The 16,891-nt window shown below is 42.4% G+C and overlaps 1 protein-coding gene across 3 annotated transcripts in view; it reads right to left on the bottom strand.

The window, feature by feature from the left end:
• The window catches only part of LOC311146690 (chromodomain-helicase-DNA-binding protein 7-like), a 95,291-nt gene extending 78,870 nt beyond the window's left edge, over window positions 1-16,421 (bottom strand). For all 3 annotated transcript variants that reach the window (XM_084183224.1, XM_084183226.1, XM_084183225.1), the window contains exon 1: window positions 16,173-16,421. The gene's annotated coding sequence lies outside the window, so the exon portion shown is untranslated. The remainder of the gene's footprint in view (window positions 1-16,172) is intronic.
• Window positions 16,422-16,891: the final 470 nt, after the last annotated feature.

The following is a 16,891-nucleotide window of genomic DNA, read 5'->3' as shown; positions in this document are numbered from 1 at the left end:
CTCGCAACTTAAGTTGCTACACAACATGCTTTAGCAACATCCGACAAAAGGAATTAAAAGAAACTTGCTGGGCGACACACAAGATGAAGAAAAAACCAACTGTAACCGATCTCTAAAGACAAACCGCAACCCAGCTAGGAGTGTCGACAGAGGAGTGAGAGATGTAGCCTGCGTAGTGATAAAAACACAGTATAGCAACTGAGATATACTACAACATATTTTACTTATCCTAGTATTGCTCCAGTTGTAGAACCATAATACACTGTTATTGCTTACATCTACGGAAGCGATTGGACTCGTCTAAACTGCCATATAGACCTACAGCACAGACTACGACATTTCCTTATACTACCACTTATAGTACTCGTCTCTACAGTCACCTTCAATTATACCACCACACCATCATGCTCGTTACATTTGCCCTACGTAGTTTTTCAGCCACAGTAGAAGCCCAGTAAAAATGTATGATAATAACTAGTCAGTAGCAATCAATACAACTACACTCACAAATTAATTTAACTCCACTTGGGCCCACGAGAAAAAGACTCAAGAGGGATGGAGGAGAATGAACGAGGCAGAGGCACGCTCTTACTTTCAAAATAAAAGCAATCAATCATATTACAGCATGATTCAGAAAGGATCTATTCAGTGATCTGGCCTACATTTGGACAGATTGAGTCTTATGATTTAAAACGTCCCTTTCATCACCTCAAAGCTCCCGCTAAGAGCAGGAAGAGGAGTTTCCCTGCTTCCTCACCTCCTGGGCCATAAATCACCTCCTCTACTACCATTCAGCAGCTCAGCTCCTCCAGCATAGAGAGAGCTCCCATGGCCTCCCCTATGACACCGCACCCTGGGGGTGGAGTGTGTGTATGTCAGTGTTCATTTCGTCAACAATATGACGAGAAGTACTCGGCAACGACCCATTTTTCCTGACTAAAACTATGAAGAGATGCCCTGGAAAAAAACTATAACCATTACAAATTACTTTTCATTTTAGTCTACGAGACAAGAATATTTCATGCAATCTCTCTTCGGCAGAATTGACATTTTTCAGTTGCACGGTCGGATTGAGCTAATCTGCCTGAGCTCCCAGGCGGTCACTTCAGTCACTTGTCAATCTTTTGAACTGATGCAAAGTCAGGACACTTCACTTGTAATTAACCTCAACTAGAAACAATAATATTTACTTTCATAGGCTTGGGCGGTACCCAGATTGTCATACCGACCTTACCGGGATATTCGTAATACCGGCACTGAACACAAGGGGCCCTGTTTTCAAACCCAATTGATACTCTGTAGTCCGAAGGTTAGCAATGTTAGCAAGTACATGTAAAATCCCATAGAGAATGCTAACTAAAATGCTAAAAAGCGCATTGCGAACATTTTTGTACAGTTTCTGACCTAAACTATAGAATTAACTCAAAAATGCTTCTCACGGTTTGCTGCAAGCACAAAAATATTAGCCAGCAAGGCTCTTGATCCAGAAGGGGATTCTCTGCTGTTACCAAGAGAATGCTTGATTTTGGAAGAAGCTAACCACTTAGCTAGATAGCTAACTAGCAACTAAATTCGCAAACCAAATGCACAACTGCAAAGCATTTGGAACATTTTAGACAGTTAACTTAATAGTTATAAGATGTCTTGCTGGCAAACATTTAGCTGTGAATTCCATACTGTAATTATACTTAGCAAAAATATAAACGCAACATGCTACAATTTCAACGATTTTATTGAGTTCATATAAGGAAATCAGTCAATTGAAATAAATTCATTATGCCCTAATCTATGGATTTCACATGACTAGGCAGGGGCGCATCCACGGGTGGGCATAGGCCCACCCCCTTGGGAGCCAGGCCCAGACAATCAGAATGAGTTTTCCCCCACAAAAGTGCTTTATTACAGACAGATATACTCCTCAGTTTCATCAGCTGTCCAAGTGGCTGGTTTCAGATGATCCCGCAGGTGAAGAAGCCGGATGTGGAGGTCCTGGGCTGGCGTGGTTACACGTGGTCTGCGATTGTGAAGCCGGTTGGACGTACGGCCAAATTCTCTAAAACGACGTTGGAGGCGGCTTATGGTAGAGAAATGAACATTCAATTCTGGCAACAGCTCTGTTGGACATTCCTGCAGTCAGCATGCCAACTGCACGCTCCCTCAACTTGACACATCAGTGGCATTCATTGTGTTGTGTGACAAAACTGCACATTTTAGAGTGGCCTTTTATTGTCCCCAGCACAAGGTGCACCTGTGTAATGATCATGCCATTTAATCAGCTTCTTGATATGCCACACCTGTCAGGTGGATGGATTCTCTCAGCAAAGGAGAAATGCTCACTAACAGGGATGTAAACTAATTTGTGCACAAAATCCAAGAGAAATAAGCCGTTTGTGCATATGGAACATTTCGTGGGATATGTTATTTCAGCTCATGAAACGAACACTTTCCATGTTGTGTTTATATTTTTGTTCAGTATAGATCACCTGGCGCATGCTGCACAACAGTGAGTGACTTACAAGGCTCCGGTATCTCGTCGTTGTGTGCTTGTAAACAAACAGCATGTGACACGTGACTACCGTAAACTTCATAATAATGTGACAGGTGAAATGAAGAACGCAATGCTCTTTATCTCCTAACGTATTGCACAAGTTGACTGCAGGTACAGTTGAAGTCGGAGGTTTTCATACACTTAGGTTGGAGTCATTAAAACTCGTTTTTCAACCACTCCACAAATTTATTGTTAACATACTATAGTTTTGGCAAGTCGGTTAGGACATCTACTTTGTGCATGACAGTAATTTCTTCAACAATTGTTTAAAGACAGATTATTTCACTTATAATTCACTGTATCACAATTCCAGTGGGTCAGAAGTTTATACACTAAGTTGACTGTGCCTTTAAACAGCTTGGGAAATTCCAGACAATGATGTCATGGATGTAGAAGCTTCTGATAGGCTAATTGACATCCTTTGAGTCAATTGGAGGTGTACCTGTGGATGTATTTCAAGGCCTACCTTCAAACTCAGTGCCTCTTTGCTTGACATCATGGGAAAATCAAAAGAAATCAGCCAAGACCTCAGAAAAAGAATTGTAGACCTCCACAAGTCTGGTTCATCCTTGGGAGCAATTTCCAAACGCCTGAAGGTACCACGTTCATCTGTACAAACCGTAGTACACAAGTATAAACACCATGAGCCCACGCAGCCATCATACCGCTCAGGAAGGAGACGTGTTCTGTCTCCTAGAGATGAACGTACTTTGGTGCGATAAGTGCAAATCAATCCCAGAACAGCAGCAAAGGACCTTGTGAAGATGCTGGAGGAAACAGGTACAAAAGTATCTATATCCACAGTAAAACGAGTCCTATATCGACATAACCTGAAAGGCCGCTCAGCAAGGAAGAAGCCACTGCTCCAAAACCGCCATAAAAAAGCCAGACTACGGTTTGCAACTGCACATGGGGACAAAGATCGTACTTTTTGGAGAAATGTCATCTGGTCTGATGAAACAAAAATAGAACTGTTTGGCCATAATGACCATCGTTATGTTTGGAGGAAAAAGGGGGGACTTGCAAGCCGAAGAACACCATCCCAACCGTGAAGCACGGGGGTGGCAGCATCATGCTGTGGGGGTGCTTTGCTGCAGGAGGGACTGGTGCACTTCACAAAATAGATGGCATCATGAGGAAGGAAAATTATGTGGATATATTGAAGCAACATCTCAAGACATCAGTCAGGAAGTTAAAGCTTGGTCGCAAATTGATAGATGAATTTGTGTACTAAAAATAAAGACTAAAGAATTTCACCCCAAAAACAGTATAAATGTTAGAATTATCATGTAGTGTCAACCCACTAACAGAAGGGGTGTTACTAACCATTCAAGGGGGAAGGCGGGAAACTGTTTAAGAAAGGTGGGAGGAGTATAGTGTCTTTGTTTGTCAAGAGGTATAAAGACAGGAGATTTGTGTTTTTTGAGCAGAGCTCTCCTTAAATAAAATTTACTGATAATTACTTGTGGATTGTGGACCTTGAATCATTGATGATTAAAACCAGAGCTTTACAACCTCTGGTAATGATTCAAGTTTAGGTCGAATTAGAGATATAAATTCACGTGACAGAAATGGGTCTTCCAAATGGACAACGACCCCAAGCATACTTCCAAAGTTGTGGAAAAATGGCTTAAGGACAACAAAGTCAACGTATTGGAGTGGCCATCACAAAGCCCTGACCTCAATCCTATAGAAAATGTGTGGGCAGAACTGAAAAAGCGTGTGCGAGCAAGGAGGCCTACAAACTTGACTCCGTTACACCAGCTCTGTCAGGAGGAATGGGCCAAAATTTACCCAACTTATTGTGGGAAGCTTATGGAAGGCTACGCGAAACGTTTGACTCAAGTTAAACAATTTAAAGGCAATGCTACCAAATACTAATTGAGTGTATGTAAACTTGTGACCCACTGGGAATGTGATGAAATAACTAAAAGCTGAAATAAATCACTCTACTATTATTCTGACATTTCACATTCTTAAAATAAAGTGGTGATCATAACAGACCTAATACAGAGAATTTTTACTAGGATTAAATATCAGGTATTTTGAAAAACAGAGTTTAAATGTATTTGGCTAAGGTGTATGTCAACTGTATTTACTTAAAAAGTTGCTACAAATATTAAAATGTATTAAAACAATTCAAAGTAGTAGTTTCAACAGTATTTTCCCAAATAGCCCGGTATACCGTATATACCACCCAAGCCTAATGTAGGCAATTTTTGCTTTGATCACATCAAAAGCTCTATTTTCCCATGCGAGTTGAGGCTAATTTTTTCCCCCATGTGAAAAACGAATGCCATTTGTTGAATATTAGGAGTGCAGTAATATGTCTGCCATTTTTGGAAAGTTCAAATTCTCCTCTTTTCAATGAAACCCTTGACAGTTATAACAGGGAGAAAAATCAGAGCTGTAAATTGTTTAAGCCAAGGCTTTATATCCTATACGGTTAATTAGGGCTAGCATTGGTAACAATCTGCCACAATATCAATGTTGCCAGCTAAGGCATAGGAGGGGAAAGTAGGCCTAGCTGGACAAGGCTATCTAAATGTTCACATGATGGAAGTTGGAGGTAGCCTACATATTCATTATTTAATAGAAAAAAATAAACTATTATGTGGCTAAATTGTCTGTGACTAAAAGTACACTAAAATTGAGTTTTAGTCGACTGATAACTAAAACCAAGGAAGGATGAAATGACAAAAATGTGAACAAGACTAAAAAGTATTATAAGACTAAAACAGCTGCCAAAATTAACACTGTGTGTAGACGGGGTGGTGTAAATCTGTGTACATATTGGTGTGTCCGTCAGTATGTTTAGGGTTGTTGGGTGCCAGGAAGTAGGCTAGTAGGGGGCGAGGTAGAGCCATGCCAAAAGCCGCAAATTTGAATCCCTATGATCTGATTTGTAGTCTAAGCTGGCGGGCTGACCGTTCACCTAATTCCCTCTAGAGTGACACGTGGCTTAGTGCCAGGGCCTATCCTATGTCTCTTTCCCTTCCTCTCGCTCCATCTTTCTCTGGCAGGAGGGCTACGACCCGGTGTGTGTGTGAGAGGGAGGTGGTTTGGAGAGAGAACAGGCTAGAGGTAGAGTAGGGAGCAAGCGAGAAGTGGAATGAGAGCGAGAAAGAGGGAGATGGAGAGAGTTCAGTCAGCGGGCTGGGTGCTGGCCGATGAGTGTGTGGCGAGGTGCGAGTGGGCGGTAAGGCATGCCCTGATGCAGAAAAGATTACGAGGCACCTGCCCGTACACACACTAACAACCAGACCACCACAGCCATGCTTCAATATCAGACCCCGTCCATTCCCACCACCACTTTCTCTTTTGGGGTTAGACTACCTGTGGTGCACTCATTACTACACTCAAACCATAAGTGTTAGTCGACAGCTGTCTCTGGAACTACCATTGTACGTGAACTAGAGTCACAAAATGGAATGTAGCAAGTGAAAGAGCAACAGACAGAGTGGGCTAGTTATTTCCCCCCCCCCTGCTCTCTTGTTGGTTTAGCTAAAGAGAGATTTGTCCAGGCAATCCCCAAAATGTGACCAGGAGACATTTCCTGTTGGTGGGGAGGTGAGCTGACAACGTCACATACAACGATACCAACAGTCAATGCCATCATAATAATAGCCTTTCATTTGAAATACTATCAGAACATAGCCTCGCCCATGTATAGCAGGCAGACCGACTGGGGAGTGAAGGGAAGTTGAAATGTTGATTGTGTCAGATAGTGTGACCACAGGTCTTTTCATAAGATGTGCGCTGCCGTTTTGTTTTGAAGGCTGGCTGGCCCGGCACTCCCAACGTCTGTGCTGCTATTGACACGAGCAACGGTGACAAACACACAGATGAGCTTCTAATTATACGTGATTACGGATCATTCAAAACAGTTGGCCTTCACTTTAGCTACTCTCACAGTGCTCTTTATGTTTTTATGCAGTTTAGATTGAGAGAGGACTAGGAAGAATATTGAAATTTCAAATGAGAAAAACCTGACGCCACATGTATCCCAAAACTGCACTGTTTCAATAGGTGTTTCATATACAAAGGAATGATTCAAGTCAAAACAAAATAGCGAAATCAACAGACTACTTGCCTAGTTGGAAAGGTAGAGAAGTTCTGCTTTCCAAATGCTCTTGTTCACGCCTTTCTAAACAAGCCTATACTAAATTCTCCAGTAGCATTCATTGGCGTTTGTTTACACATTTTGGAGTGTGCTCAAGAAATGAGCATTTGACACTGAAAAGGAGGAAGTTAATTTCAGCCACTTAATTTTATGCGACAGCAACTAGCCTACTTCTCACTTCATAAACACCCTAAGCTAATGACGGCTTGTGTTCTTTAGCTTTAATGATAACACAAATTATGTAAATATATGTGCAAGTAGCGAACAAGCTTAACTATGAGAATAGTGTCACTGCAGGGTATCTAAACAAGTTTGTGCAGAGACTGTTCTCAAGGATTCAATTTGAAGTGGGTTAGTATAACTGGCTAGCTACTATTGCTATCATACTACAAGTAGAGCAGGTGGTCCTAGTTTGTTGGCTACTGGCTAGACCTCTGCTTGGCTAGACCTCTGCTTATCGAATATGACACCAAGTCATTTTCACTTGGCATGTTGAAAAGATCTTCTCAAAAGAATCTGAAGACCAGTGTAACCTTACTAATTGGGTAACTGACAAATTACTTTGACTTCTGACGTGTCCTAACCAAACTGTCAACATTTCAAGATTAATTGTCGTACTCAACTGTTGGCTCTCTTTTTTTGTATAGCCTACTTAAAGCAGAGTGAAGTCAGTCCCAATTGAATAAACACTGCCATTCTAACTTCCAAAAGCTAACCACACTTCTTGTTCAAAACCAAAAGTTATGGTCACAGGAGTCATATTTTTAGACATGAAATTACACATAAAACATTAGTAAAATGCCTCAGAGTTGTCGATTTCTTGGTCCAACTAATCCAGGGCTATCTTATTCAGTGGTGTCCTTGTGTACTGGCCTGGTATAACCACCGGGGGTGTCTCCCTCCCTCAGCCTTGAAAGCCCTCAGAGTACAGGTGGCACATCATGCCCCAGCGAGTGGCCAGCCCTCGAGAGACACACCACCAGCATTCCTTTTATCTATCCTACCCCGCTACCCCCCCCCCCCCTCTCTAACCTACTAAAAACTCCCTTTACCCACCCCACAAGACATGCACAGAGTATAATTTATACCTCCGCTGGGGGAGAGAGAGCGTGCTTGATGTGTGGAAGGAGGTGGAAAAGAGGAGGGTAGCAATGTCTGATGTGTTGGGTTGCTAACCGCACAAAGAGTGTGTGAATGTGACTAGATGTGAGAAGTGGAGAGATAATGGGGTGTGGAGTAGGGGGGCTGAGCAGAATGTTTGGGCGGGCATTTGCGTGAGGGGGGCAGGAGGGGAATCTGGTTGTTTTACGCACGGCTGCCTTGTTAATGGACTTTTTCTCTCGTCTACAGCAGGGAGGGGGAAAACAGGAAGTAGTTCTGTTTATGCTATCTGCTCGCCGCTTTAAACATGTGGGCTTAATATCTCCCAAAAAATAACTGTCCAACTCTGAGGCCTTTCCCTGGTCAAGAGTCAGGCAGAGGGGAGGAGTATTCTGGGGAATAGAAAAGGTTGTCAGTGATATATTCAGCAGAACTTTGACCTTGACTCCCTCGGAATGGCGCCACCTTGCCTTCCTATTTGGCACTCCTCGTCTGACTGGCTGCCCACCAGCTGCGGGACCTGCTACAGCTCCCCCCGAACCACTCACCCCTGGGGTTTTTGGGCCAGCCCGTTGCAGGCATGGGGGCTACAGCCATGCATGTGGCCTTGACACTGGCGTGAGGGAATAAAAAGGGGGGGCTTTTAACTTCCTGTGAAGGATGTCTGACCCAGCAGAAAAAAAAATACATACATAGAGAGAGAGGTGGACAGGGGAAGAGAGAGATGAAGTGAAGAGGAAAGACATGGGGAGAGAAGGGAAGTACCGCTTTGGAAGGTTTCATCTTTTTCTGGAGTCCGTGGCATTGAGGGAATGTTTGTCTGAATGGCTCAATTCATTAATTTGTTCTTACATAAATTCAGTCTGATACTATCCCCAAAAATGTACTGTAGTTTGTGTGCCATTTTACCTGGAAGAGTTTTGTTTGCAAATCATCTAGGATTATGTGCTTGGCGTGTGACTTTCTTCCTCGTCCACTACTAGGTTACACTGTGCATACAGTAGAGGCTGCCTTTAGACATCTAGGATCATTTTTCCCGAAAACCCTTAATTACATACGGGGGTGGGGGGGACACAAAACTGGCCTTAGATCAGTGTAAGGGCAACTTCATCCCACTCCTGTTGTGGGACTCAAAAGTAATGAACGGCGTCTAAAGTGGGCTAAAGTATTCCTTCTAACCCCCCCCCCCCCCCCCCCCAAAATTGTAAAGTGGTTATCCCACTGGCTATAGGGTGAACGCACCAATTTGTGAGTCGCTCTGGCTAAGAGCGTCTGCTAAATGACGTTAATGTGCCCTTGAGCAAGGCACTTAACCCTAATTGCTCCTGTAAGTCGCTCTGGTTAAGAGCGTCTGCTAAATGACTAAAATGTAAATGTAAATGTGCAATTACAGGTTATTCGTACCTAAAAAAACAAATAAAAACCGGGCTAGATCATACTAAAAATGTATCCGAAGTTTGCTCCTGCACATTTTTATTTATTTATGTTGAGATTACTATTGAGCAATTCATTGGCACCACAAATACTATGTGAAAAGTTAGTCTTAATATAAGTTTGATCGCTTCCATGGTGAACAGTTCAAACCCAAAACCTCTATTTATCCTTCCATTAAGAAGAATAAATTACAGGATTCCAGGGGCCTCCCAAAGAGCTAAATAATTTTCCAGAGAGATCACCAACCCAACTATTCAGTCAGTGGCTGCGAGTGAGGCTGGGTGGGAGGTGGGAGGCTGCGTGGTCCTCTGTAGCTCAGCTGGTAGAGCACGGCGCTTGTAACGCCAAGGTAGTGGGTTCGATCCCCGGGACCACCCATACACAAAAAAAAAATGTATGCACGCATGACTGTAAGTCGCTTTGGATAAAAGCGTCTGCTAAATGGCATATTATTATTATTATATTATATTATTAGGTAGTGCAGGGGCTACCCATGCGCAGGAGAAGGCCGAAGCCTCCAGGCAGGGTTAAGGCGTCAGCATGCTTCAGTTCGGCTAGCGCCTAGCCGAACTTGGCTAGCCGAACAAGTGTGCTCGCATACTCCCTTAAAAGACCTTCGCTTGAGAAATGAGAAAAAAACAGCAATAGTACTGTTTGTCCACATTGAGACGCCGTAGCCAGTATACGCTTCCACAAAAGTCGAAATTAATCTTAAATAACTAAAGAAATCGGTCATTAATTTTGACGTTTTTGCCGAGGATATCTTAGTCGCACAATTTGTACATCTTACATCTAACTAAGATTATGTTTGGTGCAGTATTTCTCAATTTTAAAATGTGCATGAAAACTGAGCGTTTCTCGTTGAATGAGAGACGATTGAAGAATCCCTACTGTTGACCAATCACCAACGAATGGGCGTAGACTTCGGCTCCAAACTATGGCTTGCATCTATAGAAAAATGTGTGTGCCTGAACAGCCGAAGTCCAAAACAAACAGAAACATCACAAAATGTCTTTATTATTTATGCACAAACTCTTCCGAACTGTCTCAGATGGGAAGCATGCGGACGCCTTTAACCTACTGGTTTTATGACATTCTCCCTCAGGGCAGATGATTTCTGGCGGTGTACTTACTGAGGCACTTCTGACAGAATGGAACAGACCGTGAGGTGCACGTTGTTCCCAACCCTCTGATCCACGGTCAGGTATTTTCATCACGTCTCTAATGGTTACAGTTGGGATTGGGAGTAGGGGTAATCTGATTCCAGATCTGTGGTTGAGGGACGGGAAGTGGATGACCCAGGGTCAGGATGGGGACTCTGTGTGACTTTCTTCCTCGTCCACTACTAGGTTACACTGTGCATACAGTAGAGGCTGCCTTTAGACATCTAGGATCATTTTTCCCGAAAACCCTTAATTACATACGGGGGTGGGGGGGACACAAAACTGGCCTTAGATCAGTGTAAGGGCAACTTCATCCCACTCCTGTTGTGGGACTCAAAAGTAATGAACGGCGTCTCCTCTCCTTTTCTACTGCTGCACTGATAGCCCTGGACAGGTGAAAACAAGCCCTTGTTGGTATTTTGCTGTATTGCTTTCACCTACACCGGGTATACATTAGGAACACCTGCTCTTTCCAGGATATAGACTGACCAGGTGAAAGCTATGATCCCTTATTGATGTCACTTGTTAAATCCAATGCTGCTGGGTTTTTCACGCTCAACAGTTTCCCGTGTATATCAAGAATGGTCCACCACCCAAAGGACATCCAGCCAACTTGACACAACTGTGGGAAGCATTGGCGTCAACATGGGCCAGCATCCCTGTGGAACGCTTTTGACACCTTGTACATTTTTACGTCAACAAATAACCTTAAATTAATGTAATTGTTATCTCTTATCAAAGTGAAATTAAACCAGTAAACACATTTACTCAATAAAATTAAAATGTTAAAATTATATTTTATTGTCCTATACAATAATCTGTACTCTTAACTTTTTGTTCCTAAAAAATTAAATAAAAATGTTGGTGACCCCACTGCAGTTCCGGTCACGACACAGACTTTGAATAACACTGATTCCAGTCTCTTTATCTTGTGTCCAGCTCTCATCAAGGCCACAAACACTAAAACATGCTGGACATGTTTGGACATGCTTGTAGCACTGATGTCACTTGTTAAATCTACTTAAATCAGTGTAGATGAAGAGGAGGAGACAAGTTAAATAATAATTTTTAAGCCTTGAGACAATTGAGACATGGATTGTGTATGTGTGCCATTCAGAGGGTGAATTGGCAAGACAAAAAATGTAACTGCCTTTGAACTGGGTATGGTAGTAGGTGCCAGGCACACCGGTTTGTGACAAGAACTGCAATGCTGCTGGGTTTTTCACGCTCAACAGTTTCCCGTGTGTATCAAGAATGGTCCACCACCCAAAGGACATCCAGCCAACTTGACAACTATGGTAAGCACTGGAGTCAACATGGATAGTGTGTCAACATCCCTGTGGAACGCTTTCAACGCCTTGTAGAGTCCATGCCCTGACGAATTGAGGCTGTTCTGAGGGCAAGGGGGGGGCAACTCAATATTAGGAAGTTGTTCCTAATGTTTTGTACACTCAGTGTATATTATCATACTATCATTTCAAATAAATGCAGAGGAAGGACCTACTTTACACTAGTCTAGTGAGATGCTCCCCTGAAGACTAACGTCTATAAATCTCCTCTAGGCTATCTTGAGATGAATTATACTTCAGACACTAACACTTAAGCACTATACTGAATCTCAGCTGTGACTGTGCCGTGGTTTGAATGAGAGGATGAGGACCGAGAGAAAAGGAAACTTAATGAATGGATAGAAGGAAATACCCTCTACTTCTGTCATAATAACTAGATGAGGCTACTGGTTGAAAATGGGACATCTAGAATTACAGATTTGACAAAGCTGCCTCGCAGGAGCCATACAAAGGTGAGCAGAGTGAATAATACAATCTAATCAGCTGTGGCCAATCTATAAAACGTTCTGTTTAGAAGAAAGGAACTGTGACACACAAGTAAGGCTTGGGGGCTGGCTAGGCTACACTTCAGATAGAAGCAGCATCTCAAATCTTCCCCATAAGGCCAGGACTACTTGAGGTAGAGAGGTGGATGCTTGTTTTCCAGGCACAAGAGGCCAGCACAGCCCTCCTGCTAACCCCGGAGAGGAGAGGCAGAGGAGTGAGGCCTGGGGGAGAGGGACATGACGACAGAACCATGCTCAACTTCTTCCACTGACAGAAGCAACAACCGCCACATAACTAAACAAAATGGCAGCGATAATAATAAGTGGTCAGATCTGATGATACACACAGACAGTGTCCATAGCATTCATAAAAGGGCTCATTTGGGATTGAGAGTACCTCTGACACACTGGGGATCAGATGAGGCTGCCGAGACTGGATTAGGACTGCCGTTCCAGGTCAAGGTGTTAGGCAATGAGAGCAAGGCAGAGGGGGGTGGGAGAAAGATGGGCCTGCTGAGCAGGTGTCTGTTTCTTACATTTACATTTTAGTCATTTAGCAGACGCTCTTATCCAGAGCGACTTACAGTTAGCACATACATTATTTTATCGAACCCACAACCCTGGCGTTGCAAACGCCATGCTCTACCAACTGAGCTACATCCCCTGCCGGCCATTCCCTCCCCTACCCTGGACACGCATTAGCCTATCGTAACGCAATAAACCCTGGTTTAATTCTAAATAAAACCACATTAGATCTACAATTAGATATTTGTGTGCCACAAACTGCTTTGGCAACAATCTGGCTGATTTAGTGGATATACGGAAGAGAATTAAGTACCTTTACTTTTCCACATTTGCTTATATATGAAATGGTTGCTATTTCCCCACAAATCTGCCAAAATATTGGTATTGACCCCTATCAATTGAGAACTATTCTGAGGATAGTGTGTCAGCTAGCTGTCTCTTCAAACTGTGCTTCTGATCAACTTAAAATTGTCTTTATAGAACTTTACAATTGAAGTCCTGATGAAGTCGGTGGTCCTCTGTAGCTCAAATTGGTAGAGCATGGCGCTTGTAATTCCAGGGTAGTGGGTTCGATCCCCGGGACCACCCATACGTAAAAATGTATACACGCATGACTAAGTCGCTTTGGATAAAAGCGTCTGCTAAATGGCATATTATTATTAAGTCCGAGTAGTAGTTTGAATGTGCTTAAAGACGCTGTGGAAGCTTACCAGCATGCACTGCTCTACACCATCAAAATGGGGGGACAGCTAAACAATGCTCATTTTCACAGCAAAAACAATATGGCACTGTTTACAAGGACCCCTAGTGTTCACTCTGTCAATAGGGCAACAATGTCTTAAATGGTTAAAATGGCCACATCTGTTTTGTCTTTGTTTCCCTCAACTCTCTCCCTCTTTGCATTTTAAGTTTAGTTTCTCGAGCGTGGCCCCTAGGGATCCACGTGTATGCTTATTAGGATCCTGTAGTTGCATCTATTTTGACATTTTAGTAATTTAGCAGACATTATTATTATTATTATTACTCTAAATCCAGAGCAATTTACAGTAGTGAGTGCATACATTTTCGTACTGGTCCCCCGTGGGAATCAAACCCACAATCCAATGCTCTACCAACTGAGCCACACAGGACATATGGGGCTACGCTCTGAGACTGGGGTTTGAGTCATCTTTTATTATTTTTTTATATTTAAAACACTGACACCACAGAGCTTCAAATCTGATCTTGCCGAACGACAGGTTTCTCTCCAGTCTAAAGGATGAACTGGCACAATATCATACAAATATTCTCATAGGGAGAAGAGATCACTCCCAAAGTACTGTATGCAATTTTCCTACACTTGTGCTAGGCTGATTCAGTAATTCCAAGGTCATCATCCTGCAAATGAGCTTGAACTCTTTGACAGGGCCCTGGATTTTATTTTATTAATGGTCAGTTAAACATTTTCTTTATGATATTAGTTTTTGCCAAAACTGTTTAGTAGTAGGGCATCAAAGAAAGCTGAACGCTCATAACACTGGTACCATTGCTAAAAACTTTTGTTCAAGAGAACCCCACCACACTTCATAACCGGCCCCTTCATGAAGTCAACGCAACTATATAAGCCAGTCGGGAAAAAAGTACCTCAACAACCACAAGAAAGGGCAAGCTATGGGGGAAGCCACAATACTTAAAAACATCTGTTCCGCCCAAAATACCCGGGGCCTCTTATCTGTTGGCGGAGTGACCCAACAGACATTAGAAGCTGCCATCTTAGGTTAGAGGCTTCGCAGAAGGTGGGGTAGAATTTCGGTGATGTTTCATGGGATTCTCGATTATCAGTGAACACGTAGCTAGCTTGGTCGTTCAATAACAATGTTTTTTTTTTTGAACAGTTTTTTTTTTTTTGAGATATCAATTCGTTTTCGTTCTGTTATGAAAGGTTGAAAGTAGTCACTTCTGTAGTTGCTGGCTGGCGACCCATTATGCTGGTTGACTGATTACAACATAATGGAGACAGAAAGACCAACACACGTTCGGGATTTTTTTTTACAATAATGGTCATCTTGCACTTAAATTCAGCCACGAATTATACAGCGGCAGGTGCTTTTTAATCGAAAATCCATGGATGAACCGACGGTAACAAGTGAAGTTATTCCAAGTTCTCCCAGATCCAATGTTTTTTTGATAAACAAGCCCTCTTAAAACGTTAGAATGCGGAAACGCATTAAACAAACTGCAGCCGGTTCGCTTGCTGTTGAACAAAGTGCCACCGCAGGAAAATGTTTGTGCAGGTTTTTTTTTTCCCCCCGAGCAACATTCGCCATCAAAGTAGTCCATTGGCACATTATTAGCCTTTGGGCTAGCAGCAAGACAATGAGGGCGATGATACAGCGCTCGAATGTTGGCTACAAGCTAAACTTCTCCACTACAATGGGGCCATCTCCAACTAGCTAGCAGCAAGCTAATTAGGTTACCATTACGCACGTTTTGGACGGAAACGCAGCGCTCACCTAGTTATTCCCTTCTAAAAAATAATCCCTAACCATAGAAGCTGAATATAGTATATGTACTCTAACAATTATATATAGATATCAGGGATAGAAAAAAAACAAGGCTAAACAGGGATGACCGTCTGGCCTCAAGCAACCCCCGGTCCCTATCCATCGTCCAATAACACTACAGACAGGCGACTTTTCATCCCGTCATTAGGAAGTTAAATTGAGTTCATTCACATGGGATTTATGAAATCCAAATTGAATTTTAGTCTTTACTATTTATCAAAATCCAGCTGTGGTCTGCCGTAAAAAAAAAAGCCTAGTTAGTGCATCCAGGGAATATCCCTCGAGCTAGCAACCTACAGTATTCACTCATTCAGCTCCGCCACCGACTCACCTCTACGTTTGAGCCACCTCGTGTCTCACTAGCTGAACACACAATTAGCTAGCTAACCCAAGCTAACGAACACTCACCCTTGCCTACCGTATTATAAATAAAGAAAAAGCACAAATCAACATTATCTAAATTCAACAAGTTGTTCACATTTGTCTGTGCTTATTGGGAGATCTCATCGTGTTGGCTAGATTATATTCTTTAGTGAAAAAACTACTGGACTCAGTAGAGCGGAAGGCGAGTTAAACTTGCTAACTGTAGTTAGCGTTTCAGCATGGTAGTTTACGGACCTGCAATAACTTGTTCTAAAATGAGAAAAATGGGATACAATTACTTCCTGTTCAGAATAAACTTTGTGTTAACAGTAATTTGCTAAATAGGCTACACGTCCCAGTTTCCAAACAAACTTGTATGGTAGATTAAAAGTCGATTGTAAGTGGGAAAACTCGTTTTAAAACATATTACATGGGTTACTTACAGGTAAAAGAGTAACACACAACTCATTTATCATGTGAACAAATTGGATAGAGCGACTATGGAATCCAACCATTCAAAAAATCATTGCTCGCTTACCCAACAAGCTTGGTCAATTCAGGGTTTCTCAAATTAACTCCCGTTAGTATCTCCAGTACAATCCTTTCTTGTCCGTTTATAAATGACGAAATTCAAGTTATTTTATAATGTTCGGCGTGTCGGTATCCCGTCTTCGCCGACTCTGTTTTTCTCCTTTGTGTTAATTTCACTCAATTCGAGTTTAATCCGATCGATCCCGGCGGTCGCGTTCTTCGAGTCGTCTATTCCAGACACTCGCTCACCTTCTACGGGCAGGGGGCGCGTTCATGGCTCCAATGGATAAACATACGTGCGCGTGAATGACCCTGCTGGGCTATGACGAATGTGCGCTTTATTTTTCAGTTCTTGTAAAATAGTAGATGCGATTAAAGCTGCAACTTTTCATTTATTATTTTGGGTTATTCATACATGTAGTGTGGACATTTTGTAAATCAGTTTTCCTGTGTATAGATGCTAATAAAGCATGGCAGAGTTGTGTAACAGAGAGACATTCATATTTATATGACTGTAAGCAAATATGTGGCGTGGATTCAAGTTGCTTTTAAATTGCTCCAGTTGATTCTCAAATGATCAACTTTAACTTTTCATGGGATAATGACGTCTATAAATAAAAGCTTCGTTTTCTGTTAAAACATCAAATGATGTGGTCCTCTAAAAGCTCATACAGGTTCTAAACGAGTTCAAAACATGCTCCCAATTGAAATAGAACTGTACCTCCT

Source organism: Coregonus lavaretus (genome assembly GCF_964263955.1).
Source record: "Coregonus lavaretus genome assembly, chromosome: 19".
Classification (NCBI taxonomy): domain Eukaryota; kingdom Metazoa; phylum Chordata; class Actinopteri; order Salmoniformes; family Salmonidae; genus Coregonus; species Coregonus lavaretus.
Note: the sequence above shows the minus strand (reverse complement) of the source record. Positions and strands in the feature narration are given on the sequence as shown.